Genomic DNA, 17,924 nt, shown 5'->3' with positions numbered 1-17,924 from the left:
CAATCTTGCCTCAAATCAATGGCAACCTTTTGTAGGTCTATGAACTTAATTTAAAGTTTAGGTTTACATGGTGCTATCTTTCTGAAGTACCTGAACTCATGAATATGTCTGTATGCGTTAGTCGCTCAAATCCCCGCGCTTCGCACCGGCGAAGTACTGCTTTTAAATTTTTATTAAGAAGAAAAGAAAACCTTTTAAAATTGAGGGAAAATATACCAATAACATTTTGTTAAGGATCTGTTTTTTTGTGAAGCTGCCTTCACTCGAGTGATCACTTCGAGCTGACTTGCTGGCTAACCATAAGCGTTACCTGGTAGGTAACCACCCATACAATCAGATTGTGAATCAGACTACGAATGCCGTGAATGTAATTACCCCGATCTACATGCTGTCAAATAAACGAACCACACGCTGTGGCGCAATTTTAGGGGCTTCGCCTCTAGCGCTGACGTCCGAGGTTCGATTCCCGTAAGGGAGTGAAGTGAGTGGGTGGTTACCTACCAGGTAATGCGTATGGTTGGCCAGCAAGTCAGGTAACATCAGCCACGGTGCCTTCAGTTGTGAGAAGCAGATCATAGAATGGATTAAAATAGTTTACTGTCAAATAATGCAAAGAGTACGCGACATGTCTTTCCCCCTTATTCTTGGCTCATCAGGCGTACACACTCACTGCACTCGCTTACGGTAATCAAACCTCGGACGTCAGCACTAGAGGGGCTTCGCAGCGGTTAAGTATTGCTTTTAAATTTTAATTAAGAAGAAAAGAAAACCTTTTTAAATTAAGTCTTAAAAAGAGGTGTAAAGATATTGACAATAAGCTACACAAAACCACCAAGACATGCAATCGTTTAAATCAAGGCGCGAGTCGAAAAAACACCATCCCATAATATTAGTTAACGATTAACACATGTCTATATGTATTGTAAGTATACAATACAACTGATAATATGTTGCGCTTATTTATCTGGTGTACTGACATTTTTGCGCGTTTAACGGCTGAAATCTAACGTGGTTTGTACCCTTCAGAATGAAAAGAGTTTGCATTTACCTTTTTAATAAAAGGCGAGCTTTTAAGCCTGAGAAATCACCCCGTAATTGCACACGTTTAATTGCACATGTGTTAATACGTATGCTTACACAGTATTAAGACACTCAACAATTACACAGTATTAAAAGACACTCAACAATTAACGTAATTTACCTTCGTTCCCGCGTTTGACTTGTGCAGTAAATCTCTTCCTCGTTTTCAGTTCACGTGATTACGTAGGAGGCGTAATACGTGATGACGCAATACGTGACTCCGCCTCCTCCATTAGAGTATATGGACAAAAAACAGGTTCCAGTTATGACCATTACGCGTAGAATTTCGAAATGAAACCTGCCTAACTTTTGTAAGTAAGCTGTAAGGAATGAGATTGCCAAATTTCAGCCTTCTACCTACACGGGAAGTTGGAGAATAAGTGATGAGTGAGTCAGTCAAACAGGTTCAAGTTATGACCATTACGCGTAGAGTTTCGAAATGAAACCTGCCTAACTTTTGTAAGTAAGCTGTAAGGAATGAGCCTGCCAAATTTCAGCCTTCTACCTACACGGGAAGTTGGAGAATTAGTGATGAGTCAGTCAGTCAGTCAGTGAGGGCTTTGCCTTTTATTAGTATAGATATATAATATATATATATATATATATATATATATATATATATATATATATATATATATATATATAGAAGAGAAGGTTTGTGATACGGTTTGCATATTTGCAGATGGAGATCCACAAGGGGAGAAAAAAATGAATCACGTATCATAAAGTAGTTATTTTTTTTTTTGTGTCGCTATACACTATGATTCCGATTCATCTGGCCACATAAACACTATTAATGAGACTGGAAAGCGACCCCACCATAGAAACAAGAACTAAACTATCCATTAAAGACATAATGCAGCTAATATCATTTTGCCAGAAAACTCACTTTCATTTCAACGGCAAATACTACACTCAGAAAGAAGGCATGCCAATGGGATCGCCGTTATCAGGACTTCTATCGGAACTGGTAATGCAGCGATTTGAAAACATGGCTCTATCCCAGTCCACACCCAAAATTTGGATACGCAGACGACACATTCGTCATACTAAAAAATAACCAGCTGAATGAATTCTACAACCACATCAACACAATATTCCCTGCAATCCAATTCACAATGGAAAAAAATCAATCAACACATCAGCTTCCTGGACATCTACATCAAAAGAAATAATGACGCCAACCTGACCACAAGTGTTTACCGTAAAGAATGCTACGCAGACAAGATATTATACTTCACCAGCAACCACCCGATATCTCAAAAACGGAGCTGTGTTCAAACTCTATTCAGAAGAGTCCACACCCATTGTAATACGAAGGAAACAAAAAGGAATGAGAGACGCTATGTCTTCCACCTTTTCACTTCAAACGGATACTCAAAAACATTCATTAATCAGAGCTTACACAGAAGACGCCAAAAAACTCAGCAAACAATCGAATTGAATCAGAACCCCCACCCCACCTGGCACTCACTCCCTTATCACCACAAGGTGTCTGAAGGTACAGCACGCATCCTGGCCAAGTCAGGTGTCAGAATAGCACACAAACCCACAAACAATTTGCGCACATTCCTGTTTAATGCTAAAAACAAGAAATCGATAGCAGAAACACAAAACGCAGTTTATAGCATTCCATGCAGTTCTTGCTCAGCGGTATACATAGGACAAACTTCAAAAAGAATCGCAACACGTATACAGGAACATCGCAACGCCGTCAGAAGAAAGGACTCACGACCACTGATTTACACGCATACTAAATCAACAGGATAAATCAACAGGACATACATTTAACTGGGACAATGTACAAGTAAAATTTAAGGCCAGTACTAAAAGTGCCAGAGAGCTGGCCGAATCTTGGCTATCAAATGAGAATGCCATCAACAGACACTTGGACATGAATCCAGCATATGCAAACTTAAGAAGAGCATGTTCATAATAAATAAACTGTACACCCAATACCCCCCCCCCCCACGTAATGTTTTGCTATATATTGCCTGTGATTCTTGTAAGTCTAAGCATTATCCTCTGATGAAGACCCCTGGCAGGGGTTGAAAGCTCGGGAATAAAAACTACTTTATGATACGTGATTCATTTTTTTTCTCCCTTTGTGGATTTCCAGCTGCAAATTTTATTTATATATTTATTTATATATATTTATATATATATATATATATATATATATATATATATATTCACACACACATATATACAGTGCATCTGGAAAGTATTCACATCACTTTTTCCACATTTTGTTATGGTGCAGCCTTATTCCAAAATGGATTAAATTCATTTTTTTCCTCAGAATTCTACACACAACACCCCATAGTGACAACGTGAAAAATGTTTACTTTAGATTTTTGTAAATTTATTAAAAATAAAAAAATTGAGAAAGCACATGTACATAAATATTCAAAGCCTTTGCCATGAAGCACAAAATTGAGCTCAGGTGCATCCTGTTTCCCCTGATCATCCTCGAGATGTTTCTGCAGCTTAATTGGAGTCCACCTGTGGTAAATTCAGTTGGTTGGACATGATTTGGAACTCCTTAGTAGAAGGCACATGGCAGCCTGTCTGGAGTTTGCCAAAAGGCACCTGAAAGACTCTCAGACCATGAGAAAGAAAATTCTCTGGTCTGATGAGACAAATATTGAACTCTTTAGTGTGAAAGGCCAGGCGTCACGTTTGGAGGAAACCTGGCACCATCCCTACAGGGAAGCATGGTGGTGGCAGCATCATAATGTGGGGATGGTTTTCAGCGGCAGGAACTGGGAGGCTAGTCAGGATAAAGGGAAAGATGACTGCAGCAATATACAGAGTCATCCTGGATGAAAACCTGCTCCACAGCGCTCTTGATCTCAGACTGGGGCGATGGTTCATCTTTCAGCAGGACAACGACCCTAAGCACACAGTCAAGATATCAAAGGAGTGGCTTCAGGACAACTCTGTGAATGTCCTTGAGTGGTCCAGCCAGAGCCCAGACTTGAATCCGATTGAACATCTCTGGAGAGATCTTAAAATGGCTGTGCACCGACGCTTCACATCCAACCTATACGTATTTATTGCTGGTGGCCTGTCTGTCATAATGGCTGTAACATATGTGATATCAGAGACGCTCGAGATCTTTAAAATAATATTTAGGTTTTACTGTATATAAACTGTGTTTACATACATAATTTCAACAAATCTTACCTAATATCTAAGAGGATACAAAGGGTTTACGCTGTATAATTGTGCGGGAAATGTTTATAATAGTGTGGGAGAGTTTATAAGGGCTTAAAATATATAAAAAGAACCATATGAACATATGGTTTCTACTTCGCGGATTTTCACCTTTCGCGGGGGGTTCTGGAACGCAACCCCTGCGATGGAGGAGGGATTACTGTAATGTGTTTTCAGCAGTTTTTTTTTTTTTTTAAAGTGCTCCACTGTATTAGCCTGGGAAATTCCTATTGGAAGGCTATTCCAGATTTTAGGTGCGTAACAGCAGAAGGCCGCCCCGCCACTCCTTTTAAGTTTAGCTCTTGGAATTCTAAGCAGACACTCATTTGAGGATCTGAGGTTACGATTTGGAATATAGGGTGTCAGACATTCCGATATAAGATGGAGCGAGATTATTTAAGGCTTTGTAAACCATAAGCAGTATTTTAAAAGTAAATTCTGAATGACACAGGTAACCAGTGTAGTGACATCAAAACTGGAGAGATGTGCTCAGATTTTCTTTTCCTAGTTAGGATTCTAGCAGCTGCATTCTGCACTAGTTGCAAACGATTTATGTCTTTTGTTGGGTAGACCTGAGAGGAGTGCGTTACAGTAATCTAGCCGACTGAAAACAAAAGAGTGAACTAATTTCTCAGCATCTTTCAATGATATAAGAGGTCTAACTTTTGTTATGTTTCTTAAGTGAAAAAATGTTGTCCTAGTGATCTGATTAATTTCGCAATTTATCATGTCCATTTTGTTTTTAAAAAATAATAAAAATAAAAAATCCCTCAAAATTAGCTTTATTTCACTTGGGTTGTGCTAAAAGCGGCAATCCCAAGTGTTACCCATTCAATGGTATGGGAGCATCTTCTCTCACCTGTAGGAGTACCCAGTAATAATGGCTTCCCTAGTTTTTCACAGCCTAAGTGTTGCCTGCTCTTGACAAGGATATGAGCAGTGATGTTGGTGAGCCCCTCATCAGCAGTGATGACAAACTGAATCTGTCTTCATGCAGTGCAACTGAAACAGACAGGGAAACCAAAACAGATTCTGATGAATCTGAAAGTGACACTCGCTTGGTATTTGCTTTGTTATTATACATTTTACACTTCACACCGTGTACTGTTAGAGTTTTGCAAGTTTTACAGCAAAAAATAACATCTAACACTAATGCTTTTTGTTCTTTCACAGATCATTTGGAGGAACTGAACAAGTTTACTAATTTCTGTTAATAAAAAAAAGTAAACAAGTCTGATCTTTGGCACCATATATAATAGTCTACTAATGCACAATGTTTAAAATGTGACTTTTTGACGTCCACACACACATTAAGATTTTATTAACCATTCCTACAAGATGACACTCTGGCTGCCCTCAGTATCATCTGGTATCGGATCAAAAAGAAAACCAACAGCACCAGTCAGGACTAGTTTTCAGGTGTAAATACTGAAGAGCAGGTTTTCAACTTGAAAAATGAATTTTGGCTACCAATTGTTAAGAGTTATGAAAACGAATTTACAGACAAAGACAATGAACAGTGTGGGACAGGCCAGTGTACAGAGTGACAATCAACCCGTCTTTATTTCGGATGGCTTTGTCAACAGCAGTGCAGGACAGACTGACATTACCATTTTTAACAACGCTAGAACACAAGTCCTGTTTTAAAATGCTGCTGCCAGACACTTGTATTGCCAGCTAAAAACTCTCAGTTTCCATGGCCGGGCCCCTCACCTGAACACAGCCTTCATGCCTTACCTGGTAAGACAATCCATACCAGACCATGTTAACATGCAGGGACGTTTCTCACAGGCACAAGATGGACACTCAATTTCAAACAAAGGACAATAAATCAAGGAGGAGTAACAATGATGGACAGCACTTTGCACCAGTGGTCAGTTAAAAGAATGGACTTTTATGCAAACTCAAGAAAGCAATCTCAAGGCCTCTATTCCTTCCTTTAAAAACCCTTATAAGACACAGATCATCTCATCAAGCTTACAGCTCTCAACAGGACCATAACTTTGGCTGTCCATAGCTTACAGGGATTGGCTGTAACAGAGGTTGAAGCATCCACTTTACTCCGAGGGGCAACTGTGCTCAATTGGAAAGGTGGAAGACTTGTCTGCACTGGAGTTGGATGAGGGTGACATTATCCCTGACCTTGCTGAAGAATAGCTAGTGCACAAGCTGAGATGGTATCTTAAAAGGCCACATGTTCATCTTGCTTGATATGGCAAATAAATCACAATTTTTTTTAGAAGACATGACATTGGTAGCAACAAGCTCAATTAACATTTCCTACAGCAGACACCATCAAAAGGCTCTTTACACAAATTATAAAACAGGAATAAGAACTGAACTGCTCAGTACTACAGAGTCAACACAGCAAATAAAGGAAATAGAACTGTAGGTGCGAAAAAATGTATGGCTATGACAGGAACTTACGTGTGTCCAGTCCTTGACGTTTCACATTAATCCACTGTTATTGTATAAAAACAAACATTTATTTTCCATGTTACATATTTCCACAGTCAAAATGAAACTCAAGACAGACACGGTAAGAAAACCCGAGTGTTTCCACGGCCTTATCAATCCACATAAAAACTTACAATAACTTCCTAATTCCCGCTACCCAGCACACCTTCTTAAAGTAACAATACCCCATTAGAACTGAATAATTATCTAGACCTATTCTTAATATATAAACTAATCTTGAGCTACAGAATAAATGTAACATTTTCAAATTAACTGAGCATAAAAACATTAATACAGAACTTGGCTCATACATCGTGTATGACAGAGGCATTAGGCGTCAGCAGAGGTTTTACAAAATAAACTGAACAAAGGGAGCTTGATGACAGGGGACAGCAGCTAAATGTTAAAAGTCTAAATGAACGTTTACAGGCTTCACATTAAAATTTCTGAAACAAAATTGTACTGTGGTTTTCAACAACTGGAAGCAACAAGTTTCACATTTATCAACTTTATATTATGGAAGTAAACGTTCCACATAAACATACACCATCATAAATAGTAGAGATGCACAATATATCGGGAACTGTATTGTCATCGGCTGATGTTCATTAAAAAATCGAAATCAGGCAGAGGTGTACATTTTACCCAATACAGCCGACCGATATAATTCAGGCTTGTCAACATTGTCATGTCACTAAATAATTAAATGTTGCCTTCATTGTTCGGTAAAGCAGACATTAAGCTGCAAAAAAATACGCATGCAAGCACAGCCCCTTGAGCTCACAAAAAAACCACACCTCACGGGGTTTCCTATTTTTGCTGACAGAAGCAGCCGTGTGGTCATATTTTTCTGTAAAAAAGGTAGACAACAGAGTTGCTACCTGCTCTTTATGCAAAGATGAGATATTGTGAGGAGGCTGCAGAATTAAATCTTTCAATAACACATTAGCCATCTGAACAACCAAACTAACGAATTATACACTGAATTTTTAGTAACCAATACTACCAAAACAAAAGTTAAATCAGATGGTACCGGGCTCACTAGCGGTAGCATCATACAGCAAACCCTTCAAAACATGACAACATTTCTTCAAGACTACACCAGAGCTAAAGGCATAACTACTAAAATAATGGAAATGCTCGCACTCAATTCCTGAGCTGAGGATGAGGGATTTCATCAGCTACTACATCATTTAGAACTTCAAAGCCGGCAATACTTTGCAGATGTCTAACTGCCTGCATTATATAATGTGATTGCTATTCATATCCTCAGGCTTTTAAGAAACAATGTCACCAGAATTAGCTTCACTACAGATATGTGGAGCTCAGCCCCATGAGCATGTGAAGTCTAATGGCACACTGGATTGACGAATATTTGGAGGCAAAAAGAGTGGTCTTGCATAATAATGATTTCTACGGTTCTCATTCTGCAACTTTCACTGCAGATGCTTTCAATTCCATGTTAATGAAGTGGAACATTTCAAAAAGTAACCTGCATGTTGTGCTTCGTGACAATGCTCGCAATATGGCAAAAGCTATAGAAGAAAGTGGCAATAGAAGTTCAAGTTGCATGGTTCACACTTTGCTGCTTGCTGTAAATGAAGGCTTATTGAACCAGAGAAGCATCTCCGACTGTGTTACCATTGGAAGGCAAATAGTTACTCATTTTAAGAACCTGCAGCTCGCTATTTCACGCTGAGAGAAATGCAAAAAGACTTTGGTACCCCAACAAGAATGCTTCAGCAGGACGTGCAGACTCGTCGGAACAGCACTTATTATATGCTGGTTGATCAGAAGCTCACTCCTGCTGCGTATGGTGCTGAATACGAGCGTCCTGCCTCTCCCACGGTGCATCAGTGTGCACTTGTGGAAAACCGGATTACTCTACTCAAACAATTCAAGCAACTTACTAAAGACATGAGTGCGCATTCATCTACAATTGTGGACGTGATTTTGTCTGTTGAAGTGCTTAAAAGTCTGCTTAGCAAGGGTGGCAAGACAGATTCCGGAGTTCGGACGGTGAACATCATACTTTTGGAGGCCGTCACATAACACTTCAATGAGCCACTATCCTATCTATCTACTGTCCTTGATCCACAGTACAGTAATCCCTCGCTACTTCACGGTTCACTTTTCGCGGATTCACGACTTCGCGGGTTTTTAAATACAAGTGATTGCCCGCCTATCGCTGAAGTTATGTTCCAGACCCATCAGCAACAGGAGAAAATCCGCGATATAGAAAGACCATATAAATAAACATTTTTATAGTTTAAGCCTTAAAATACCCATCCCACATGCTTTAAACACATGTAAACTTATAAAACACACTTTGTTAACACATATGATATGTGGATGTCGGGCTAAGGATATGAGTAACATCTCACTATTATAAAACATTTTAACTTCACGCAAGACAAGACAGTGAGGCAGGAAAATTGGTGATGTACAGGCTTTTAAATTATTGACACGCAGAGCGAAAAGCAGCACAAAGCCAGCACAAAGTCCACTTCTCCTTAGCGTTCATTCAGCTCCCCACCCCCTTGACAATGCAAAGTGGCAGGAGCTTACTGCGCTTCCGGGGAGGGGGGGTTTGAGCGAAGGTGCGTTCAGCTCTCACACACCCACACACCTCCTTCCGAACGCGCAGAGCGACAAGCAGGCATTTTGGCAGAAGCAGCACAAAGTCCATTTCTGCTCAGCGTGAGTTCAGCTGCCCCCTTCACAAAGCGAGTGCAGACACATTGACGTCTGATCGCTGTGTGCAGTGTGCAGTGTTGGTCTGAGGTGTTTAAGAGTGTAGAAAGATTTAAAAGCATAGGAAGTGTTTATAAGAGTGTGGGAAAGGTTAACAAGAGAGTGAGAAAGGTTTATAAGAGTGTGGGAAGGGTTTATAAAGCCTTAAAATATGTATAAATAATAAAATAAATATAGGTCGCTACTTTGCGGATTTTCACCTATCGCGGGGGGCTCTGGAACGTAACCCCCGCGATAGGTGAGGGATTACTGTACAAAGATTGATTTTGTGACTGAGAGACCAAAAAAACAAGCGCAAGAAGCACTTCAGAAAAAACTGGTCGAGATGTCAGCTGGTGAAGGAGATGCAGAGAGCAACAGCGAACCACAAGAGAAAAAGATTTGCACTCAGATGTTGCTGCATCATTCCTGGAGATGTATGAAGAAATTCTTGAAGAAAATTTGTATGTGGCTGTAAAATCACATTCAACTGCCGCCGAGTTAAAATAACAGAATCACAAACTTTTTAACAATAGTCATACTAATTGGGAAGACCAGACATCCCGAATTAATAATAATAAACTTAGGAATAAATTAAAAAAAAAGAAAAAAACCCAAGCCATACACTGCTGCTTCCTAATATCCAATCAGTATTATCGTGCATTTGCCAAAAACTCGCAGCTAGCACGGCGGCTTGTTGGGACCAAGCGTAACTTAAGAGTGTGGGCCAAACTGCTCCGCAAACATTAGCTGAGAAGAAGAGGAACATGTTAATGGCATCACCTCACCTTGTTGTCAGGTGTTTTTTTTTTTTTTTTTTTTTTTTAATTTGTTTGCCAGATGAACAACAAAACTGTTATTGCAGTGGCGCAGTTTGTGGGTTTTCCATTTTAGACATTCTAGTATCTGCGGAAAAATATTGAAGGAATTTAATTTAGTGGGTACTTAACAAAAAGGAGGAACAGGTTCGTCTGCTTGGTAAAATACAGCTTCAAGTTTTGTACCTTGTGAAAGATTTGTCTCCTAAGCAAGGTTATTATAGTTTTGCCTTTTTCTATTAGTTTTTATTTCTATATTTTTTCTGACCTTACTTGGAAATTCAGTTTAGTTTTAGTTTTCCTTCATCGTGTATTTTTAGTTTTAGTTTAGTTTTTATTTCACAAAGACATTTCTATTTTATTTTTATATATATTAGTTTCAGTTTTAGTTTTAGTAATTATGGCATGGAGTGCCTACGGAGTTAGTTTTGTGTCACAATCAGTCAGAACTGTACACTTAACAGATTTGGATATGAGTTTAATGTTAGTGGAAGCTTACTACACTGCCTGGTTTACTATCTGGTTTTGTTTTTGTCTGATAAAAACAAAAATAATCAAAACTAGACAATGAATATGAACAATTTTACACAATTTTATAATTTTTAAAATATTTTCTCATGAAAATCACAGGGGCTTTGGACGAACAGGGCTCTTAGACTTGGATGAGTGTGCAGACCCCACCTAGCTGTATTGACGGAAACAAAGAACAACAAGCATGTAGTGTCAAGGTTAGGGGCAGTGAGTCTTGAATAGACCACCATAAAGGACAGTAAACCCATAATGAGCAGAGCAAGAGCGGGTAATAGGAGTATGGACAGGCATAAAACAACAGAGACCGCGTCTGAAGTTAAGAACAATATATACATTATCTAAACCTGTTTATCCAGAGTAGGATTGATGGAAATCTGGAGCCTACCGCAGCAGGGTTCAATGCAAGGCAGGAAAAATCCCTGGTATGCAATATGTATGATAAGGCTGATGTTAAGAACAAAAAAAATATGATATTTCAACTATCTACTTTGAGAGAGAAAAACATTGAAAAAAGGGAGACAAATATTTTAAAATATAATTCTGCTAATGGATTACTTTCACAGTATCAGGTATTTTGAGTTGTGAATATGAACTAAAAAAGATAAATGAATAAATATGGAATAAATACAAAAACCCATTAGCATGTTTGGTTTTTCATCACTTGTCAGACTCTCTACTTTTGTTTGTATCGCTTCGTTGTTAAACGATGTTTTTAAAGCAAAAGTGATTGGTCAGCAACAATATGCTGATCTTACCTGTATATGATGACCTAGTCAGTCTCTCAATCAGTGCCATTTTATTTTGAAAAACCAGGAGTGCTCTCCCTTTGACTTTCTTGTATACTCAGATATGGGGATGGATATTTGAGGAGTAAACCGCAAGACAATGATTATATTTTTATATTATGTACATTAAGGAACCATCAACAACAAATCAAATTAATAATATATTGAACAATTATTATACTGCGGTGGGCTGGCACCCTGCCAGGAGTTTGTTTCCTGCCTTGCGCCCTGTATTGGTTGGGATTAGCTCCAGCAGACCCCCCGTGACCCTGTAGTTAGGATATAGTGGGTTGGATAATGGATAGATGGACAATTATTATAAAAGTAAAGTTAAATAAATTGAACTCTGCAGCTGTATAAGTAAAAAAAAAAAATTAAGTATGTGTTCAGGTAAAGTACCACTTCCGGTTGATGGATTGGCCCAAAAGTTAATACAGATCTATAACTGTGGTGTAACAACCACATGCCGAATTTCATCCATCTATCTAGTTGCGTTTTTTAATTATCGTGTTTACACACAAACAGACACACACATACATGCGCGCACGTACACACACAATTCCAAAAAACAGTATTGTTGGACACTGGTTAGTCTATAACGTCAAGATTCATCAAAATATCGAGGTTGAATTTTTTCATGATTACTATACTTTCTCTATACTTCGTATATGAGAAAGTAAAAACGATTTCTCCTGTGCGAAGTGGCAGGTGAACTGCTGTCAATAAAAAGCAGACACCTGAGAAATAAACTGAAACGTTACTCACTCGTGATTTTTTTGTCCATATGGTAAACGTTTTGTTGACCACTAAATTCTGATTTCAGCCGTATGAATTACATCTTGATATACAACGAGCACAAAGAAAGGCAACGCGCAAATCGCTTTCTATTTCTCACGCTTGACGCACCCGCACTCAGCTTGCTCTGTCACCACAAATGCTGTGTGAACAGCCACCCTCCGTCACCAGCCCCCGTTCACTGGATGAATATATGCGGGCAGCTCGTGGTGGACGACTTTCTGTTTTAGAGAAAGTTTACGAGGGTTAAAGACTAACAGCAAAAACGAAAACTAAAAATATTTTGGTAAATTATTATTTTATTTCAGTTAGTCTTTCCAGCTACTTTTATAGTTTCATTTAGTTTTAGTTTTTCATTTCAGTTTTGTTAATTATTTTATTTCAGTTTACGAAAATGTTTTTTTAACAATAGTTTCAGTTTTGATTTTAGTTTTCGTTAACTATAATAACCTTGCTCCTAAGTCTAAACTGTAGAAGATTTTAAGACAAGATCTACTCCAGTTTTAATCTAAGCATTACTTTAAAACAAAATCACCCTAAAATAAACACACTATATACAGCAGTCTCTCAATATTTCAAGGCACACCTGTGTTTCACTGTGGAACAGCTTGTGCTGAATCTCTTAAAAGTACATCCACATCACACTTTATACAGAATGCCCTTTACATGACCCAAAGCACTATACATCACAAGTTTGAATTAATGGCGGTGGTTGGTACAGGCGGTTGTCTTGTTTTTCTTTACCACATATCTGGTCAAACTATTAATAATTTACTTTATTATAATATAGGTAAATGTTTGTAAATTTGTTGTTGTTTTGTTTTTTTATATAAACTTTTTAAGCTGAATAACTCTCTCAGCGAGCCCCCTGTCTCCAGTAATAACTGCACCCTGCAGTATTGGAAAAGCAGTGCTGCCTGTTTCCCAACCTTGGCCAAGGCAGCGATGGCACCTTGTACCAGTGTAGACACTAAACACCTTTAAGCTTTTTCAAATACAGTAAATGAAAAGAGAAGCAGTCTTGCTGGTGAAAAGGCAGATATGCTTCTTTTTGTTAAGAAAAAACTACCATTTGTTCTTTTCAAGAAGCTAACTTAAGACCAGAGTTACTGGCTTCATTGTACCATTTGTTTTAGTTTTACTTAAAGTAAATATACTGTATGTCTGACTATAGCACAAAGAATATGCATTATTTTTTTTTCCCCAATGCCATGTTCTGTAATGACATGGTGTACTGATATGCTTAACTTACCAGAATGTGTACATTAAGCAGATTTTGCACATGACCTGAAGTATTTTTTCTATAGATACAAGCCATATCTTGCTCTAGCACCTCCTAGTTCAGTGATGTTGGCATGGTGGAGGTCTCATGTGCCTCTGTCTTCCTTAGAGCTCCATTGTCTGGAGATGCGAGATCCTGATGGACCAGTTTGCTATGGGTAATCATCAGTAGAGGGGCCAGAAAAAAAACATCTCATTATTGACCCTTAAATTTAATGAAAGTGGATCTTGCCCAGAAGAGGGATTCTAGTCCTGAAAGTGGTGTTAACATAAGAGTGGCACAAAGGGGTGACCCACACAGCCTGGTTGGGCTCTGCATGATACAGTTACATGTAGCAGTCACCAAATTGGACTTAGCTTCCATCTCACCACCATAGTCCAGTACAAAACAAATTGGGAATTGGGGCAAAAACCAGAGTACCTGTACAGGTCAGGAAAGAGCTATAGACCATCATAGGGTACACTCACATTCAAGTCCACGACCACACCAAGATAAGTCAGACTTGCCATGCCTCTAAACCTGAGCATCTTTAGAGAAATGGAGAAAATAAGAATAAAAGAGCAGACATGGAAACTGCATAGAGAATTAAAAATCAGGCTGAGATACAAATTCAGTCAGCTAGAACTGTGAGGCAGTAACAGAACCCACAAATCTCTATTAACTTCTCTAATACTCACTAACAGGCATTACTGGTTTGGCTTTAGCAATAAAATCTGGGAGTTTGTCATATTTCATAACGAAAGAAAAGTAAATAACTTTTACATAATTGTCCATTCAAGCAATGCATGGATTGTCAAAAGCAACATCCAGTGCTACCACGAATGGCCACATGTAACAGCAGCACCCGTGTTTGGTTTTCTTTGTTGTTATTTTTTTTTCTGGAGATCTTCGATAACCAAAGTGTTGAGGAAGGTTTGACTCGCCTACCTGCGACAGCAACTGCCAGACCTGCGCCCTTTGTCTCCCAGAGTGCCTGATCTAATTGCTGAGCTGCCAACAGAGCTACAGAGAGGAGGCTGAGGTAAAAAGAGCAGGTGTCCGACTCCACAACAAGATAAGAAGCACACATCATAGCTGCCTTCTGTCACTATGGGCATGAAAAGATCAACGGTGAATAAAATGGATGAGCTCTCAGCTGGTCAGGAGCCAAACGGAACACAAACTCAGCAGTTTCATGTGCTTCAGTTAGATGAGGCTTAGAGCTGAAACACCAGACTCTATGGGTGCACTGGATGGATTTAAAATTGTGTGGATGCACAGAAGCAGAAACAAAAGTGGTAGGAAGAAAGAAGGTGGACTTGCCATTGTTGAGAATGAAAAATGGTGCAACACTGGACACATTACTATTAAAATTAAATCCCATTGGGATTAATGTGAATTTCCCATTGGGATTAATAAAGTATCTATCTATCTAAAGCACCGGGCCTGAATGTAGTGCTTTTATGGGGTGGGGGTGGGTTGCTTACAATCTTATTAAATGCTGAGTTTTCACATGCCATTGTGCTGATAGTTAATATCTCCCCTCGGCAGATGCAGCAATCACAACAGACACAGTATACTCTGTAATAAGCAAACTCTACTGACCATCCCCGTGCTTTCATCACAATTTTTGGGGTGTTTGACCCTGTTTCACTTTCATCCACCCTCACTGATTTTTGTAGCATTTTGTAGAGTGTACAGCAAAGGAAAACAAGACCCTAGACTTCTTGTGCACCAGTATTAAAGAGGCATATAACTCTGGTGCTTTGCAAACTTTATGCCAATCAAACCATAATTTGTTACAGCTCATACCCACATATAAACTCATTGTCCAGCAGCTGCCAATTACCACTAGGACCATTCAGGAATGGACAAGAAAAACTGAGGAGGCTCTGAAAGACATCTTTGAGAACACTGAGTGGGAAATGCTTTGTGACTCACACTGCCAGGACACTGGGGGTCTCAGCCACTGTATCACAAATTATATCAACCTTTCTGTGGATAGTACAGTCCTCACAAAGGCAATGTACTGTTTCCCTAAAAACAAACGATGGATCGCAAAAAACCTGAAAGCCTAATGAATATGAAGAGAGCCTGTATGTCTGGAGATGAGGAGTTGCAGAGCACACAGAGGGCTGGACTGGCAAGAATGAGTCAAACCCGTTGAAGATCTGCTTCAGTTCATTGTCTCTGCTCTTGTTACCTTCCTCTGCATGTTTTACAGCTGCCAGTGATGATCCTCACCCCATTCCACACTTCCTTCATATTGTTTTGTTGTAACTTGTGGTCGCGTTTGTCTCTGTAATGGGCTTTCTTCTCACAGAGCTGACACTTCAGTTCTGACTGCACCACCTTGATTTCATCTCATCATCAGCAAAACAAAAGAGCTGCTGGTGGACTTCAGGCGCGCCAAAGAGCCTCAGAGACCAGTCGCCATTACAGAGGAGAACACAGAAGTCGTGCAGAGCTACGAGTACCTGGGGGTTCACATAAACAACAAACCGGACTGGTCTGATAACACAGTGGCGCAGGTTAAGAAGGGCCACAGCACACCGAACATCCAAAAGAGACTCCGGGCTTTTGATGTATGAAGCAGTTGCGTCTGGGTGCTCTTAAAAATGGGACTCGACCACGTGAACTGAATCGAAGACACACACCAATGAACAAAAGCACGTGGGAGGCCACAGGGGGATTCACTCGAGCAAAGTCCGCAGCTGAGCTGAAGAACACGAACGCACCGCGCGCCTCTCACTCAAGTCGCGTGCAGTAAGTCTGAGTGGAGCGAATTAAAACTCATACATGCATAAAGTGCGCCCCCAAAACCCGAAGCACTTACCCTCCGTTTGTCGGCGATGGAAAACTTTCTAACCTCGTTGAAACCTCTGACTCATCCCCAGCAGTCTTCCTCTCGTGCAGTTGTCGCTACAATGCGGGGAAGCAGCTTAGCTTCAGTAGCCGTCGCCCTGGGTGACGTCAGCCGTACGCGACCATAGCTACACGTGACAGTTTGCTCAACAGTTGAAGGCGAAATTAAAACGTCGACTATGCGCCGGGAAACTTAACAGCTGTTCTATCTAATCATGCCATCCATAGAGGAGGTCTTTCTAGGATTACTATACATGTTCACATCCTTTTTAAAAAGACTTGTGATTTATGCCAATGCTTGGAGACTCCAATAATATCTACTTGCAGAGCCACAGCACCATACGTTACAGCGATTGTAGACATTAGTGATGGGCTGCTCGATACTGAGGTTTCGACACTGTGTCGATCTTTCGACGCACTGGAGTTCAAAGTACCGCTTCGAGGCTTGTTTCAAATGCGCCCGTCACGTGATTTTGAGGCACGCTAGCGTAATGACGTCATTGATATCTGCGCAGTCAGCAGTCGATTTGGTCACTTACTCGTTTGCTGAACTGCTTTAGCTCAAAGTGTAAAAGCAGTTGTTCTTGCCACAGCGATAAGGTGCGCTAACCCGAGTTCAAATACTAATTGGGACTCACATATGTTGACATAAGGACCTTGTATAAAACAGTTAAGTAGTACTTGTCCGTAAGTTAACAAATATATTTTGGAGACATTATGAACGATTTACATGGGGCACCTTTTTCCTTGGTGTGGAATCGTGTCCACCTATAATCTGTAACAAATTAATGAGCATATTTTGCGTAAGGTAGCACGTATTATAACAATCCAGAATCTATTCTACCCCATGTCGATCATATCAGAGAAGCTAAGAAACGCTTCACTAAAGCCGACGTGGTCATTACACCAGTATATGCGCAAGACACTCGTCATTAAACGTTTTTACTATTCAGTGATTCCCAGATGTGTAGCTGAGTTGTATTATTGATTTCCAAAAAACAATGTGAGTAAAAGTATCTGTTGCATAACTAATCACAACTGACTTTGTCAGCAACATCCTTTCCTTCTGAATGCATCTTATCAAAGGCTGCGCTGGGGGGTAAATAAGTAATCTTACAAACTGCAGCACAACAGATAAATCATTGATGTAAATAAAATTATTGAAAGACTAAGCTTTTGTCGTTTCTGTATTCTTAAACCATCTTCCAGTTCCACAATCCCCCGCAGTCACTGTCACATTTAACGTTCCCTGCTCCTCACCTGTCTTGTTACCCAAAGCATCAACACTCAGTTTCATTCAAGGCTTTACTGTCCTTCCTTTCATAAACATAAAATAAGACACACATTCCCTCTACATACGTGTCCAATAATAATAGTAAA

At 39.7% G+C, this 17,924-nt stretch overlaps 1 protein-coding gene across 3 annotated transcripts in view; it reads right to left on the bottom strand.

Annotated features, from left to right (window-relative positions):
- LOC114669338 (gastrula zinc finger protein XlCGF8.2DB-like) overlaps positions 1-16,719 on the bottom strand; it is a 50,233-nt gene extending 33,514 nt beyond the window's left edge. Inside the window, exon 1 of one of the 3 annotated variants that reach the window (XM_051921889.1) lies at positions 16,516-16,719. The gene's annotated coding sequence lies outside the window, so the exon portion shown is untranslated. Of the gene's footprint in view, positions 1-5,158; positions 5,402-16,515 lie in introns of those variants that run through there. The other 2 variants (XM_051921887.1, XM_051921888.1) reach the window with 2 other exon arrangements.
- Positions 16,720-17,924: the final 1,205 nt, after the last annotated feature.

Source organism: Erpetoichthys calabaricus (assembly GCF_900747795.2).
Source record: "Erpetoichthys calabaricus chromosome 1 unlocalized genomic scaffold, fErpCal1.3 SUPER_1_unloc_3, whole genome shotgun sequence".
Taxonomy (NCBI): Eukaryota; Metazoa; Chordata; class Cladistia; order Polypteriformes; family Polypteridae; genus Erpetoichthys; species Erpetoichthys calabaricus.
This window is presented reverse-complemented; position numbering and strand designations above follow the sequence as displayed.